Raw genomic sequence first — 9,118 nt, forward strand, 5'->3', positions numbered from 1 at the left:
CACTAGGGAGGGGACTCCCTGTTCCCTGAGTATGTAAGATGTCTCAGCAGGAAGCCAGCACCAGTGGGACCCTCTGGCACAATGCCCAACGCACCCACTGTGCCAGGGCGGCCAGGGGTGCTGTCCTCGGCTTCCCTGTTCTGGAGTGGTCTCTTGCCTCCACTCCAGCCTCAGATTGGAAGCTGAGATGATGAGTAGAGGGGACAGCCAGGCTGGGTGTTCAGACACTGAAGGTGGGACTCTTGAGGCTCCTTTCCAGCCCTCCGATGCTGTGGTGTGCTAAGGGTGAGCTCCTGGGCTCAGGACAGTGGAAATGTATCTCAGTCTTTCTGGTGTCCAGCTGGGAGCCAAGCACAGAACATGTGTCAGTGTTTATCAAATGACTAAGTGAATGAATGAATAAATGAATGTCTCCATCTCCACCCCAGCCTAGCCCCTCCTTCCTTTTCCCTTGTAGCTGGCACAGATGGCGCTGTCCCAGGCTGTTCCCATCTCAGCCACGGAGCTTCTCCTGGTGTCTGCCGTCTTCTGCCTGGTATTCTGGGTGGTCAGGGCCTCAAGGCCTCGGGTCCCCAAGGGTCTGAAGAGCCCACCCGGGCCATGGGGCTGGCCCCTGATTGGGCACGTGCTGACCCTGGGGAAGAACCCGCACCTGGCACTGGCCAGGATGAGCCAGCAGTACGGGGACGTGCTGCAGATCCGCATTGGCTCCACGCCTGTGCTGGTGCTGAGCGGCCTGGACACCATCCGGCAGGCCCTGGTGCGGCAGGGTGGCCACTTCAAGGGCCGGCCCGACTTCTACAGCTTCACCCTGGTCACTGATGGCCAGAGCATGACCTTCAGCCCAGACTCCGGACCGGTGTGGGCTGCCCGCCGGCGCCTGGCCCACAATGCCCTCAAAGCCTTCTCCATCGCCTCCGACCCGTCTTCCTCGTTCTCCTGCTACCTGGAGGAGCATGTGAGCAAAGAGGCTGAAGCCCTAATCAGCAAGTTGCAGGAGCTGATGGCAGGGGCTGGGCACTTTGACCCCTACAGCCAGGTGGTGGCACCAGTGGCCAATGTCATCGGTGCCATGTGCTTCAGGCAGCACTTCCCCCAGGGCAGTGAGGAGATGCTGAGCATCCTGAGGAACAGCCATGAGTTTGTGGAGTCCGCCACCTCTGGGAACCCCGTGGACTTCTTCCCCACCCTTCGCTACCTGCCCAACCCCACCCTGCAGAGGTTCAAAGACTTCAACCAGAGGTTCCTGCAGTTTCTGCAGAAAACAGTCTGGGAGCACTATCAGGACTTTGACAAGGTGAGCCCGGGGTGCAGTTGAGGAGGGGCACCCTGCAGGGCCTGGGTGCAGCCCCTCTCACCCAGCTGCAATGTGCCTGAGAGGCTGCGCACTGCCCAGGCCTGGGGCGCTGTACACCTCAGACCAGCATCTGACCTGGGCCGGAGTTTCCTCACCCTTCCAGCCCCCTCTCAGGGCTGCTCAAAACCCTCAGAGAAAAGGCCTGTGAATGGGACCTGTCAGAGTCCTGCAATGTGGGGGGCCCATGAAGGAGAAGGCTTTTGTTCTGCAGAAACTGGAACCCCAACAGAGGCTAATGCCCCAGCTCTAGTGTCACTCTGCTTCCCTGGATCCACACTAATCTCTTCTTTTTTTGAAATTGGATCCCTGGGGTTATTGAGAAGAAGAGTCAATGGGGCATGAAATGATACTTTCAGCCCTACCCAGGGCTGCTACCTGTTCCTGAAAGCCCCAGCCCACGCCTGGGGGTGGGGGCAGTGCCCATCCCCCAGGGGCAGGTCAGAGGGGTGAAGTAAAGTCCAGCCTTTGGCCCTGGAACTTCCAGGGATGCCCCTAAGCTTTTGGCCCCACAGAACAGTGTCCAAGACATCACGGGTGCCCTGTTCAAGCATAGAGAGATGGGCTCCAGAGCCAGCGGTGACCTTATTCCCCAGGAGAAGATTATCAGCATTATCAATGACTTATTTGGAGCAGGTAGGAGCCAGACCTCTGCCCCTCCAGCCATCAGAGCCTGTTGTCCACCCACAGCCTTACCCAGCTCAAGTCCATCAAATAACCTGCCAAGCACACATCAGATGGTACAAGACACGGAGACCTGACCTGGGATCAGGGTTTGAACCCAGGCTGTGCCACCAATTCCAAGTAGAAACTGAACCAAATCCCTCTCCTCTCCTGTCCTTTCCTCCTCAGTTTCCCCATCTGAACAATAAAGGCCTATAAGTCTAGGCTCCTATAATTCCAGCATCTAATTATGAAAGCAGTGTCTCAAGTTGCTGTTGAAGAGACCCAGCCCCTGCCCTCAGGAAACTCACAGGCTAGAGCCAGAGGAGGGTAATCCTTGGTACACGCATGGTGGCTACTTGGTAAATGATGGTTTCCTGTTCCTGTCTTCCTTCCTCCCTCACCTCACCCTGTGCTGTCTAGGGTTTGACACGATCACAACTGCCATCTCCTAGAGCCTTATGTACCTTGTGACCAAGCCTGAGATACATAGAAAGATCAGAAGGAGTTGGGTATGTGGTGGCCCCCAACCCTATGGCCAGGGGAAGCCTTGGTACCTAGGTTGCTTTTTCAGTCTACAAATACCTGTTATGTGCCTGCTATGTGCAAGCCCTGGGCATACAGTGGTGCCCACCCTTGCCCAGAAGATGTGGAGGGTTAATGGGGTCTCAGATATGTGAATGTAGTCTCATACAGAGTGTCATGCGATATAATAGGAGACAGATGCCATGGAGCAGTCAGGGCAGCCCTGAAGCTCTGTGTGTCCTCTGTGTTCCACAGATGCGGTGATCGGCAGGGCGCGGCGGCCCCGGCTGTCTGACAGGCCCCAGCTGCCCTACATGGAGGCCTTCATCCTGGAGACCTTCCGACACTCCTTCGTCCCTTTCACCATCCCCCACTGGTGACACCTGCCTATCCTGCCTGCCCACCTGCGAAGTCCTTGCCATGTTTTCTCCTCCCAGCTTCTCAGCCCTGGCCCTGGTTCCGACCTTGGCATTTCCTTCCCGACCCCAGCCGCTAGTCTGCTCCCGTCCAGTCCAGTCCCAAGATGCTCAAACCGCCAGCTCTCCTCCACCTCTGCTCCTGCTCCCCCCCTGCAAGTCTCTCTACTCCAGCCAGCTCGGCCTCGCTGCCCCTCACCAGTATGATCCCCCCAATCCCCAATTTTGCTTACGCTGGACCTTCTGCCTGCTATGCCTGCTACTCTCTTCTGTGACTATCGAAATCTCACCCTAGCTCAAGGTCAATCCCCACACAAGCTTTTCCTCCCCACAAGCCTCTTTGCCTCATCCGGCTGGCCCGGCTTCATTCCTGATTACAGGACTTAGAGCCATTGTTCATGTCCTGGAATTTTAGCAATGTCCAGAGAGTTAGTGAACATTCACATCTGCCCAAATACTGGTCTCATTATTCCTGCAGAAAGAGGCCTGACTCCCAGCCAGGCTAGAAACTCCCTAGGGCTGGCCTCGACTTCCTGCTCCTTGGCTCCCAAGAGTGGCCAAGTGCACAGCTGGACACAGAGAGAGGCTGGACACTTGCTAAAGTTGAGGAACAGGAGCCAAGCAAGGGGGAGGTGATCCCGCCTCCTCCCTGAGCCCCACATGCCCCCTGGTGTAGGGTTTGGAGACTATAGCAGGCAGGCCCTTGGGGTGGGGTGGAGGTAGGCACGAGACACACTCACGTTCCAGCCCTGAGCCTGACGGAGCCCTCTTCCCTCCTCAGCACAACAAGGGACACGGCACTGAATGGCTTGTACATTCCCAAAGGGTGCCATGTCTTCATAAACCAGTGGCAGGTCAACCACGACCGGTGAGTGCACATCCGTCACGGAGAAATGCGTGCATGTTCGGCAGTCGGGAAGGCTGTTTGTCCCCGCTAGGAACTTGTTCCATGATGAAGGAACAGGGCCTCAGCTATATGGCTCGTTCTAAGTGACAAATTTTAAGTCTGTGCTCCTCAAACTCTAATGCACATGAGAATGGACTAGGAACTTCGTTCCAGCTGATGGAGCCCGGGATCCCCCGGGATTCCGAGTTCAGCAGAATCACATGAGGCGATTCTGATGTGAAGGCCCAGAGACCTCTCTTTGGAAAACCCCACTTTAGTCTCTAGGCAGGGGGACCATGTAATTTACCACCCAAACTGGGATGCTTCGGAGTGTGAAAGTGCTGTCAATATTTGCACTATTAATAATTACTCCATCCAGCTAAATGCATCGAGTTAAAAAAAAAAAAAAATAATTACTCCAAAATAATACCATAAACCGGAACACACTGTGATGCCCCTTGCTACAGGCACATTTCAAGCAGAATGAAGAGAAACATGTTTTCCTTTTTTAAATTTCTTTTCTATTGAAGCATTATTTAAAATCACAGATATTAGAAGTCACTATCTTCAAGGCTGGTCACTTCAGGGAGAGCTTGTAAAAGAAGTGAGCATCAAGGCTGGGCGCGGTGGCTCACGCCTGTAATCCTAGCACTCTGGGAGGCCGAGGCAGGCGGATTGCTCAAGGTCAGGAGTTCGAAACCAGCCTGAGCGAGAGCGAGACCCCTTCTCTACTATAAATAGAAAGAAATTAATTGGCCAACTAATATATATAGAAAATATTAGCCGGGCATGGTGGCGCATGCCTGTAGTCCCAGCTACTCGGGAGGCTGAGGCAGGAGGATCGCTTGAGCCCAGGAGTTTGAGGTTGCTGTGAGCTAGGCTGACGCCATGGCACTCACTCTAGCCTGGGCAACAAAGTGAGACTCTGTCTCAAAAAAAAAAAAAATAAAAAGTAGTTCAGTTTGGTCCCTTTCCCACTAACCCGTCCTTGCTGTCGATCTATCTGACCTTGTGTTCTCAGCAGAAGTCTGTTCAGAAGTCTGTTCGTCTCCCCCAGGCCTTTCCTCCCAGGCGACTCCCATCCCCCTAAAGTCCTGAGATTCCATTTCCTCTGCTCCTCTTCCAGCGAGATATGAGGGAACCCATCTGAGTTCCGCCCGGAGCGGTTCCTCACCGCCTAAGGCATGGCCTCCACGCGGCTGCCGTTTGGCTTGGGCAGGTGCCGCTGCCTCTGGAGTTCCCGGCCCGGTGGGAGGTCTTCCTGTTCCTGGCCATCGTGCTGCAGCAGCTGGAGTAGAGCGTGCCACCAGGCCTGGGCGTGGACCTGACCCCATCTGCAGGCTGACCATGAAGCACCCCGCTGTCAGCACGTTCAGGCGCGGCTGCGCTTCTCCAACCGGTGAAGAAGGCACCACCGTGCCGCAGAGGCAGGGCAGAGGGCGGGCGCCTGTGGACTCTAGCCCTTGTTTCTTTTCCGTTCTTTTTTTTGTTCAGACAGAGTCTCACTCTGTTGCCCAGGCTAGAGTGAGTGCCGTGGCGTCAGCCTAGCTCACAGCAACCTCAGACTCCTGGGCTCAAGTGATCCTCCTGCCTCAGCCTCCCGAGTAGCTGGGACTACAGGCATGCGCCACCATGCCCGGCTCATTTTTTATATATATACTTTTAGTTGTCCAGCTAATTTCTTTCTATTTTTAGTAGAGACGGGGTCTCGCTCTTGCTCAGGCTGGTTTCGCACTCCTGACCTTGAGCGATCGATCCACCCACCTCAGCCTCCCAGAGTGCTAGGATTACAGATGGGAGCCACTGCCCCCGGCCTTCCTTTCTTTTTTTTTAAAAAAAATAATGGGTTTAGGCTGGCTCGGTGGCTCACGTCTGTAATCCTAGCACTCTGGGAGGCCGAGGCCGGCAGGTTGCTTGAGGTCAGGAGTTTGAAACCAGCCTGAGCAAGAGCAAGACCCCATCTCTACTATAAATAGAAAAAAACTAATTGGCCAATTAATATATATAGAAAAAATTATCCGGGCATGGTGGTGCATGCCTGTAGTCCCAGCCACTCGGGAGGCTGAGGCAGCAGGATCGCTTGAGCCCAGGAGTTTGAGGTTGCTGTGAGCTAGGCTGACACCATGGCACTCACTCTAGCCTGGGCAACAAAGCGAGACTCTGTCTCAAAAAAAAAAAAGGAAAAGAAAAATAATGGGTTTACAAAGAGATAATTCTTATGCCATATAATTCACCTTCTTGGAGTGTACAATCCAATGGCTATTGGTATATTCACAGAGGTATATGTACAGCCATCACCACAATTATAGAACATTCTCATCATCCACAAAAGAAACCCTGTGCCCATTAGCAGCCACTGCCCATTTCCCCCTAATCTTCTTCCTCCCTCACCAGCCTAGGCAGCTACTAATCTACTGTCTGTCTACATAGATTTCCCTACTCTGGACTTTTCATATAAATGGAATTATACAATAATTGGTCTTTTGTGACTGGCTTCTTTGACTTAGCATGTTTTCAAGGTTCATTCATGTCGTGGCATGTATCAGCAAGTCCTGGTTTCCCTTTTTTTTGAGATGGTGTCTCCCTCTGTCACCTGGGCTAGAATGCAGTGGCATCATCATAGCCCACTGCAACCTCGAACTCCTGGGTTCAAGTGATCCTCCTGCCTCAGCCTCCTGAGAATCTGGGACTACAGGCATGTGCCACCATGCCCAGCTAATTTTTCTATTTTTAGTAGAGATGGGGTCACTACTCATGCCCATAATCCTAGCACTCTGGGAGGCTGAGATGGGAGGATTGCTTGAGATCAGGAGTTCAAGACCAGCCTGAGCAAGAGCGAGACCCTGTCTTTACTAAAAATAGAAAAAATTGCCAGGCATCCCAGCGTGTGCCTGTAGTCCCAACAACTCAGGAGGCTGAGGCAGGAGGATCACTTGAGCACAGGAGTTTGAGGTTGCTGTGAGCGAGGCTGACTCCACTGCATTTTACCCACCATTGCACTGTACCTGGGGTGACAGAGCAAGATTTTGTCTAAAAAAAAGAAAAAAGAAAAAAGAATAGAGTTCATCCAGTGGCATTGTTGCTCCAACATTCAGGAAATTGTGGCCGTCTGTGGCTTTGAAGAAAATAATACGTGTAAGAAGTTAAATTAGCTGGAGCCCACACTCAAACCCTCGAGGGAGGAAGCGCCTCGCCGGAGCTCTGTCTGTGTCTGTGCCTGTCCTCAAACCCAAGCAAACCCTCAAGGAACTGCCGCCTGAGAGAAGCCCCAGCTCATCTCCGAGTGAAGAAGGCCCAGCTCCGCCCTAGGAAACCCTAGTCTGAGAGGGAAGACAGAGTCCTGCCCTGGGATCCCAAGATAGCAGGGCACGACCATGCCCTGGACATGACAGGCTGAGAGAGGAGACGGCCCTGCCTGAGGGCTCCAGTCTGAGGAGCAAGCGACCCTCCTCTGAGAGCACCATCTGATGCGGAAGAGGCAGCTCAGCTCTCGGGCTCCTGGGAAAACAATCCTGTTCGGGGATCCCTTGTCTGAGGGAGGAAGCACAGCCTTGTCCTGGGAGACCCCACAATCTGAGGGGGTAGGCAGAGCCTTTCTCTGGGATCCCTAAGTTGAAGGGAACACAACTTTGCCACGGAATCTCAGGAAAAGGCAGTTTGGCCCTGTCTGAGTGAGGAGACGGGGCCGAGCCCTGGGAGCTCTAGTCTGAGGGGGAGCTGGCCCTACCCTCCAGGAGCCCTGGACTGGTGGGAAGCTCACTGATGCACCAGACGGCACATTTAAACACCCCAACGAGCAGCAAGCAGACATTGCCATACTTTATCAAGCTATGGCTCAGCAAGGCCCAGCTCCCTGGGGCATCTCGAGACAGGCCTGAGGGGGTCAGGGTCACCCAGCAGTCACTGCCTCATCCAGCTGTGTGGTCAGGAGCTGCTCCGAGCCTCTCACACACACCTGCCTATCTTTGCTTGGCTGGAGCCAGGGCAGGAGGAATTGGACACACAGACTTTGCTCCCCTGCACGCCATCCCTGTCACCTGAAACTGGCTGGAGGCAGACTGGACCAGTCTGTCCTGCCCCTCCCAGCAGGCCCTGCCACCCATCATCTCGGGCTGTTCTCACAGTCACCATGGGCTGCGAGCACCGTTACCCCACTTTAGAGAAAAGAAACCTGAGGCTCAGAAAGCACATGCTGGGAATGGGTGGGGCAGGGGCTCGGGAAGGTGTGGTCTGCCCTGCACCACGTCCAGAGTCTCTTCTGGCCTGGCCCTCACCCCCGAGTCAGGACTGCCCGGCTGGAACAGGGCAGCGTGGAAAGGCGCCACGATCCGTGGCTGGTGTGCAGGGTTGGAAAGAGCACTCGGTGGGAGCGTTAGGAGACCTGTGCTCAGGTTCTAGGTGCTGGCAGCCTCAAGCACGCCCCGCCCTCATGGGCCTCAGGTCCCCATCTTCAGTCTTCAGCCACCTCCAGCACCATCCACATGAAGCCCGGGCCGCTGACAACGACCTGCTCTGCCAGCCCACTTAAGGCTGTGGGTCAATCCCGTGAGAGCCTGGCAGACTCAGAAGCGCAGCCCCCGGGAGGGCAATGTTGGTGAGGACGAGACGGTGGGGAAAGTGGGCTGGGAACCCACCTCGGTCTCCCAGGAAAAAGCAAGAGACTCTCAGCCTGTCCAGTTCAGATCCTCAACTTCTTTTATCTCACGCAGCTGCCACCAACCAGATCTTTCCGTCACATCTCTTAGCCCAGGTTCTTTGTGGGTTTTTTGTTTTTTTCTTTAGAGATGAGGTGTCGCTATGTTGCCCAGGCTGGAGTGCGGTGGCTACTCACAGGCGGGATCGTGGCACTCGACAGCCTCAAACTCCTGGGCCCGAGCAACCCTCCTGTGCCGCCAACTGGGCTAGCTCAGGTTCTTGAGCAAGGAGTTCGATTGGCTCAGGTCATCTTTTTGAACCAGGCCATATAGGTCAAAGGTCACAGGGCAGTCAGCAGTTGGGTCCCCTCGGAGTGGTGTCCATCCTGGCCCAAACAGCCACAGCCAACAGCAACAGCACGGTCACGGCACCTTGGCTACCATGGCAGGGTGCCCTACACACCAGGCCAGCAGAGACAATGGCATAGGGGAAAGCCAGAAGAGCCACACAAGAGCCTCCACTTGTCACTTTTCCGTCCTGCCCTGCCCACCCCTCCTCACACCCCCAGTGCAAAGCAAGCTCACCCTTGCTCTCAGTCTCCCCTGGGTCTCCAACACTGGGACTCCTAACAGATTAGAC

The 9,118-nt window shown here is 54.8% G+C and overlaps 1 pseudogene; it reads left to right on the top strand.

The window, feature by feature from the left end:
* The first annotated feature begins 449 nt into the window (after positions 1-449).
* CYP1A2 (cytochrome P450 family 1 subfamily A member 2) lies at positions 450-5,318 on the top strand (annotated as a pseudogene).
* Positions 5,319-9,118: the final 3,800 nt, after the last annotated feature.

Source organism: Microcebus murinus, chromosome 6, assembly GCF_040939455.1.
Source record: "Microcebus murinus isolate Inina chromosome 6, M.murinus_Inina_mat1.0, whole genome shotgun sequence".
Taxonomy (NCBI): Eukaryota; Metazoa; Chordata; class Mammalia; order Primates; family Cheirogaleidae; genus Microcebus; species Microcebus murinus.